This window comes from Myotis davidii, unplaced genomic scaffold (assembly GCF_000327345.1).
Source record: "Myotis davidii unplaced genomic scaffold, ASM32734v1 scaffold16, whole genome shotgun sequence".
NCBI lineage: Eukaryota > Metazoa > Chordata > Mammalia > Chiroptera > Vespertilionidae > Myotis > Myotis davidii.
The window spans coordinates 7,222-13,800 of record NW_006287821.1 but is presented as its reverse complement, the minus strand read 5'-3'; positions in this window follow the sequence as shown (position 1 = coordinate 13,800).

The following is a 6,579-nucleotide window of genomic DNA, read 5'->3' as shown; positions in this document are numbered from 1 at the left end:
CGTCTCCCGCCTCCGCGGCGCCCCGCTGGCCCCGCAGCTCCCTGGAGAGGGTGGCCAGTGCGGGACGCGCGGGCCCTGGACGCCCGGGCGCGAACGTGGGAGGCCCCGCGGGTACTCAGGCGCCCCGTTCCTTCCTTGCTTCCTCTCCCTCCTCTTCATCTTCCCCGGGTGACAGCGGGCTCATCTCCTTCCCCCGCTCTCCGCCTCCAGACGCACACAGGGAGGAAGACTCCACACCGCGCACCTCGCGCGGAAAATAACTAGAAAGGGCGCCTTCCTTGGCGAGTGGGTGGCAGCTGTTAGGGTCCCCCTCTCTGGCACCCCTCTTCCCTCCGAGGCGCTTAAATGCACGGGGGATGAAGAGGGGAGAATGGGAGAGCCAGGCGTCTTGCGATGAAGTGCGCATTTTGGTGAAGTCTGCAAGATGCTTATTTATTTATTTATTTTTCGTGTTTGCCCTCCCACATGAACATAGGAGGTAAGGGGGGCATACTTGATACGATGGTTTTATTTCCAACACACCACTTAATCAGAAGAATCTTTCGTCTCCCCCCTCTCCATTTTATTTTTTTAAAATTTATTAAACCTTAAAAATAGACTTCATGGAAACCCTCTCAACCTCCCCTCCCCACCAACCACTTTAAAACAGTCCAAAGAACACATTCAAGTTTCCCCCTGTATTGGGGGAACCTTTTAACAGCAATAGATTTCGCTTGACAGTAACCCCTAGTGTCAAAACATATTTGCAGCCAACTGGAATTTGGTGTTTTTCCACGTTAAAGGCGTTTGGCCCCAAGCTTTTGGAAACTATTTTTTAAAAATGTGTGCTTTATAAAAACTGAGGGAAGAATGTAATTTTGTGTGTGTGTGGCTATATAGGCTGTGCCTGTCACAATTCACATGTATAAAGCCTTTTTGTGAATTTTTTCTAAGATTCAAATTGAATTTGAGTAACAGTAAACATGCAATTGTTATATTTAATTCTAGAATGTGAACTTCATTACATTTAACTGGTTATTAGCCTCCCTGTGCTGTTCATAAAGCCTTGTGACTTCGGCTATTTTCAAGATGCTCTTCAGACCCTGTTACCACTTTCCCCATTCTCCGAAAATCCTGGCACGTTGGAGCTGTTCATAATCACTATGTCTGTTATCTGAAGGGTTGATGTTAGATAAAGTAGTGTTCCCTGTCATTATCATTAATGGCTCATTGCTGTTACTATCAAAATAACTAAAATAATACTGCTTCCAGAAATCTGTTTTCTGATCAGAATGCATGTTGAACCAGATTATAAATTTGTGATAAAATGTCACTAATTCAGACTGCAGGCATCAAAAGTTATTCTGAAGAATAAAAACTATAAATTACGTATTCTTTTAAAAACAGGGATCCTGTTTTCAAGTAGATTAGAAAGAATTGCTATAATGTTACTTTTGGGAGTAGGAATTCTGTTAGTAATAGTGAAGATCATATGTAATAAGTACTAATTTACATATAATATTAATGTGCTCAAGTCCCTATAGAGTCATAGAATTCAGAATTTATGGTTTTTTAGTGTACTTAAGCTAATAACCTAAAAAAGAAAAACAGAATAGAGGCCTTATGCATTTGAGTTGTGTTAAGTGTTAAATATAAAGCAATGGATTTTTGTTTGTGTTTAATATTTAGTTTTTAAAGGGCACCTGTGAAGAGATGCTAACAGCCTTAGAACACAAGTCGTTATAAACCAAGGTATTTGAAAGACAGAATTTAGAACCTAGAATGAAGAAAGTCCATGGACTTTTATGTTCATTGTTTACTCAGACTTTCATTTTGCTTTCAGATTCATTTACAAATGACTGGTAATCAAATGCCATTTACTGGTAGCCACTACAGTTTCAGTTGACCTTTGTAGTAAAATAAGTTTTCTAAAAAACCCCTTCCATCTAATTACAGGCAAACTGAAACCCCGTATATTGGTTTACAAGATGCAGAATGAATTATTATGCTCCATCCCTCCACCATGCCCCATATGTCAAATTATACTTTGATTAAAAGCACATCAACATTTTCAGTGGAATTCAAAAACTGGTAAATAAAACCTTACTCAAATAATGACAATATATGAATTGTCAATGGTTGAATGATTTTTCAGAGTTTTTAAAATCAAGGATACACATTATTAAAAAACATGTTTATCGTCTTAAGTATTGTAGTAATTTGGCTTGCTTTAAAGAAAATGTTTTGTTTCCTCCTAAAAATATATATTACTTTAAAACACAAGTTGCCATTTTGAGGAAGTAACTGCCTATGTAAAAGTCCTTATTTATGGCCCCGCCTCAGCGGTTTAAAGGCAGTGTGTTAAAGCATTAAACGAAATGTCTACTATTAGGACATTTGCTCATGCTGTCGTCTGTATTTTGGCAGATGTTTTATATTTGCCACTGAGTTGTTAATGGAGATTTGAAAGGCTAGGTTCTAAAGATGAAAAATAGGTGTTTTTCCCAAAATTGATAAATATTGTGAATCCAAAATTATCACTCATTAAAACTGTTGTATTCCTTAATGTTGATTCATCTATGGCTATTATAGACCTTGCTTTTAATACATTAATGTTATCTTTGTGACACAGTTTTTATAAAGCCATTTACCCAACTTTTAGGGTTTGCATTCATACCTTTTTATACAAATTTTAAAAATTCTTTATTATTATATCTAGTGCCCAATACAGTGCACTTGGGCTGTCATGAAGCTACTTTCACTTGTACAGATATATTTTCTATGATAAAAGAAGAAGAAGAATAGTGTAGAATCAATTTTGCTGAACTCATTGTAATACTAAACTAATAAATACAGAGCACCCAGGAAATTTGATTCTGACAGACCTAGACTGAAACAATAAAACCTTGATTTCACCTACTTCTCACTTTCTTATTTAGTTCCTTTTTAGCTGTTTGCTTCATAACATTGGTATTCCACAACATTTAATTCCCTGATACCTGCTCTGTTGCTTTGCAAGGACTGTCTGGGCAGTATTGTTTATGCTCATGATTTCAATTATCAGCTAAATTCTTGGTGATTCCCAAGTCTTTATAGCTCCAACCTTTTTAAAATCTGGGTCCATATATCCTTGGATCTGCCGGACATCTTCATTTCATTGTACCACAAGTATTTTAATACCCAGCCTGTTAAAAGGATATTCCCTTTAAATCTCCTAAATCTGTGTACTCAATAATTAATCCACGATCTAACTAGTTATGCATACTATTTTGGTTAACAACTTTCATTCTTCCCTCACACTTCCCACATCTGACTTACGTTGATTTTACTTCTTTGTTTTTTACTTTAATTTTTGGCCTTCTCTCCTGTTCTCATTTACCTGGACTATTGTAGTGATCTCTTAATGGGCCTCCGATTCTTGTCTCTCTCCCTCCTCTCAATTCACTCTTCATATTGCTTTATTATTATTTTTTTAATGCAGGTAAATCTGAGTGGTCTGCTATTGCTTATTTTATCAAATCCAGACTCCTCAGAATTATATTTAAGGAAGCATTTCCATATTTCTTAACTATTTTTTCAAGCTCCATTTTCTAGAGTTCACCTGAATAATTTCTTGCTTCCAGTTATTAATTTTGTTCATTCTTCTATACATGTTACTACTCTGCCTGGATAGTGCTTACTTTTCCATAACATTCTTACTCTTCCTTCAAGATCCAGTTTATACATGACCCTCTAGGAAGGTCATTGTTAGGTACATTCATGTAATTTTTAAGGAATTCTTCCATCTCACCTGCAACTCATTTAATTGAGATTTCTCATTGAAATATGTAGCTTCATGATTCCATAATCAAGGCTATAGAAGTAAGAAGGGGAGGGTTCTCTTCAAATATGGAAGAAGAATGAATCCTCTCTGATACCATTTTTGGATATTCTTTTCTTGGAATTCATACTTTAATTTTTTTACATTCGTAAGGAATGTAATGAGGCATACTTGCTGGACCCTGGGTTGAATCCATAGGCTACCAAATGAAGACATTGTCCTTGCTTTTCTACCTTTTCATCTAATGGGGAGACCAGTTCAATCAAGTATTAATTACAAGATTCAATAATAAGGGTAGTGACAGCACTTGAGAGGAAATGATGGGAGCAATACAGAGAGGATGAATACTGTTGAGTAGTGGTAGGGAAGGGGAACAGGATTAAACATCCCAACTGTACTTTAGCAGGAAGAGCCAAAGATAGTTATCTCTAGCTGCCATTTATTGAGCATTTGCTAAGAATATGAAAGATATTGAGATAAGAACTTTGTGTTCCTTATCTCATTAAATTTTAACAAAATCTCCAGGAGGTATATACTATCGCTTCCCACCATATAGATGAGGAAGCTGAGGTACAGAGGTTAAATACTTTGCCTAAGGTTATATCTCTAGAAAAGGGCTAAGTCTCCAATCAATAACATTTGTTTCTGGAACAGTGGAAAGTACACTGGGGCTGGGAAGGGGATATGTGGAGGCTGGAGTCATGGAGCTACTTAAATGGCAGTAGTTCAAGGGAGAAATGAGGAATGTCTAATTCATTCATACAACAGACATTGCATTTAGGAACTATTAAATAGGCTGAATCCACCAAAAATCCTCCATGGCTAGAAAGAGGGAAGAATCCAGCATGATTCTTAGGCCCAGGTCTGGTTGACTGATAGATAATAGAAAATGCTTCAGGGAGGGGAGTATTTGTGGGGAGGGTAGGAAGAGGGAATATTGATTTTTGGACATGTCAACTTTGATGTTACAGTACTAGGTCCAAGTAGAAATGCTCAGCACACAGTTGGCTTTCCCAGGTCTAAAGGAAAAAGGTGTTACCTGGATAAATAAAAGTGTGTAGGTAGGTAGAACCATGAATATGAGTAAATACTGGGGAGGGGGAGGCAGTGCTGACTATGAAGCCTTTAGGAACACTAATCATTATTATGAATCATGGAATAGACTTCAATAAGGAAAGGAAGCTTGGACAGCTGAACAAAGCAGTAGAAGGAAATTCAGAATTAGTAGATGTAGAGGCCAAGGGACAGGCACAAGGAAGGAGCTTCCCACTGGCTCAAGAACTGTAGAGAAGTTGAGATAGAAAGTGAACCATACAGATGTGATTTTTCACAAGGGATTGTTGGTGACTTTGGCAAGAGTTGTTGTAGGGAAGCTGAGGTGGAGAGATTGCAGCCAGGTGGCAGAGATTTAGGAAATGAAATGGAAGCGAAGAAATGCTTTTAAGTTATTATTTTAGGACTAGTGGCCTGGTGCATGAAATTCATGTGTGGGGGTCCGGGGTTCCCTCAGTCTAGCCTGCACCCTCTGCAATCGGGGACCTCTGTGGGATCGGGCCTAAACTGGCAGTCAGACATCCCTTTCGCAAGCTGGGAACACTGGCTCCTAAGCACTCACCTGCCTGCCTGCCTGATTGCCCCTAACTGTCCTCCCCTGCTAGCCTGATCTTGCCCCCAACTGCTCTCCCCTGCTGGCCAGGTCGCCCCCACCTGCCCTCCTCTGATGGCCTGATCTTACCACAACGGTCGTCCCCTGCCGGCCTGATCTCGCCCCCAACTGCCCTCCACTGCTAGCCTGATCTCGCCCCTAACTGATCTTCCCTGCCGGCCTGATCACCCTTAACTGCCTCTATCTGAGTGATTGCCGCTAACTTCCCTCTCCTGCTGGCCTGATCTTGCTCCCAGTTGCCCTCCCCTGCCAATGTGATTGCCCCTAACCCTGTGCTGGCTTGATCTTGCCCCCAACTGCCCTCCCCTGCCAGCCTGATCACCCCTAACTGCCTCTACTTCGGCCCCCACCAACATGGCTTTGTCTGGAAGGAAGTCGGATGTCCAGAAGATGGCCGCTCAACCTGGTCTAATTAGCATATAACCCTTTTATTAGTATAGATAGATTATATAGGATAGGATTGCTTAAATGGCACGGGGTGGGGGAGCCTTTTTCCGCAGGAGGAAATGCTCTTGGCAGACAAAAATACATAATCCCTGTATCTGGACTGATAGCCACCTATATGCACTATACTGCCAAACTGGTCATTAAAAAATTGAACCACTTTCTTAAAGCTTACACTAAACTGCTGTTGCCCTTAAAATGCGTCCTCAGCCCCCGCCTTAGGTTCTGCCTTCTCAGTTCACCCAGATTAAGTTCTGATTGGTTTGTTTCTATGCCAGTCAGCATCAAAAGCCCCACCTCCTAGGCAGCCATTGGCTCCTCGAACTTCACCCCCATTTGATTTTGATTGGTCAGTTTCTATGCCAGTCAGCGTCAAAAACTCCACCTCCTAGGATGCCATTGGTTCCTTGCAGTTCACCCAGATTTGCTTTTGATTGGTCAGTTTCTATGCCAGTCAGCATCTCTGGGCCTATCTCTGGGCCTGATCAGAGAGGCAGGGCTGATCAGCTGCCCCAGGCTGCTGGTGAGCGGGCTGAACTGCTGACCTCTTGGAGAGAGAGAGGATTGGCTGCTGGTGAGGCCTGGAGAGAGAGAGAGGTCAGCAGTTCAGCCCGCTGGCCAGTACCCGCCCACCCCAGCCTGCTGCGTGCGCAGCCTGGCCTTGAGTCGT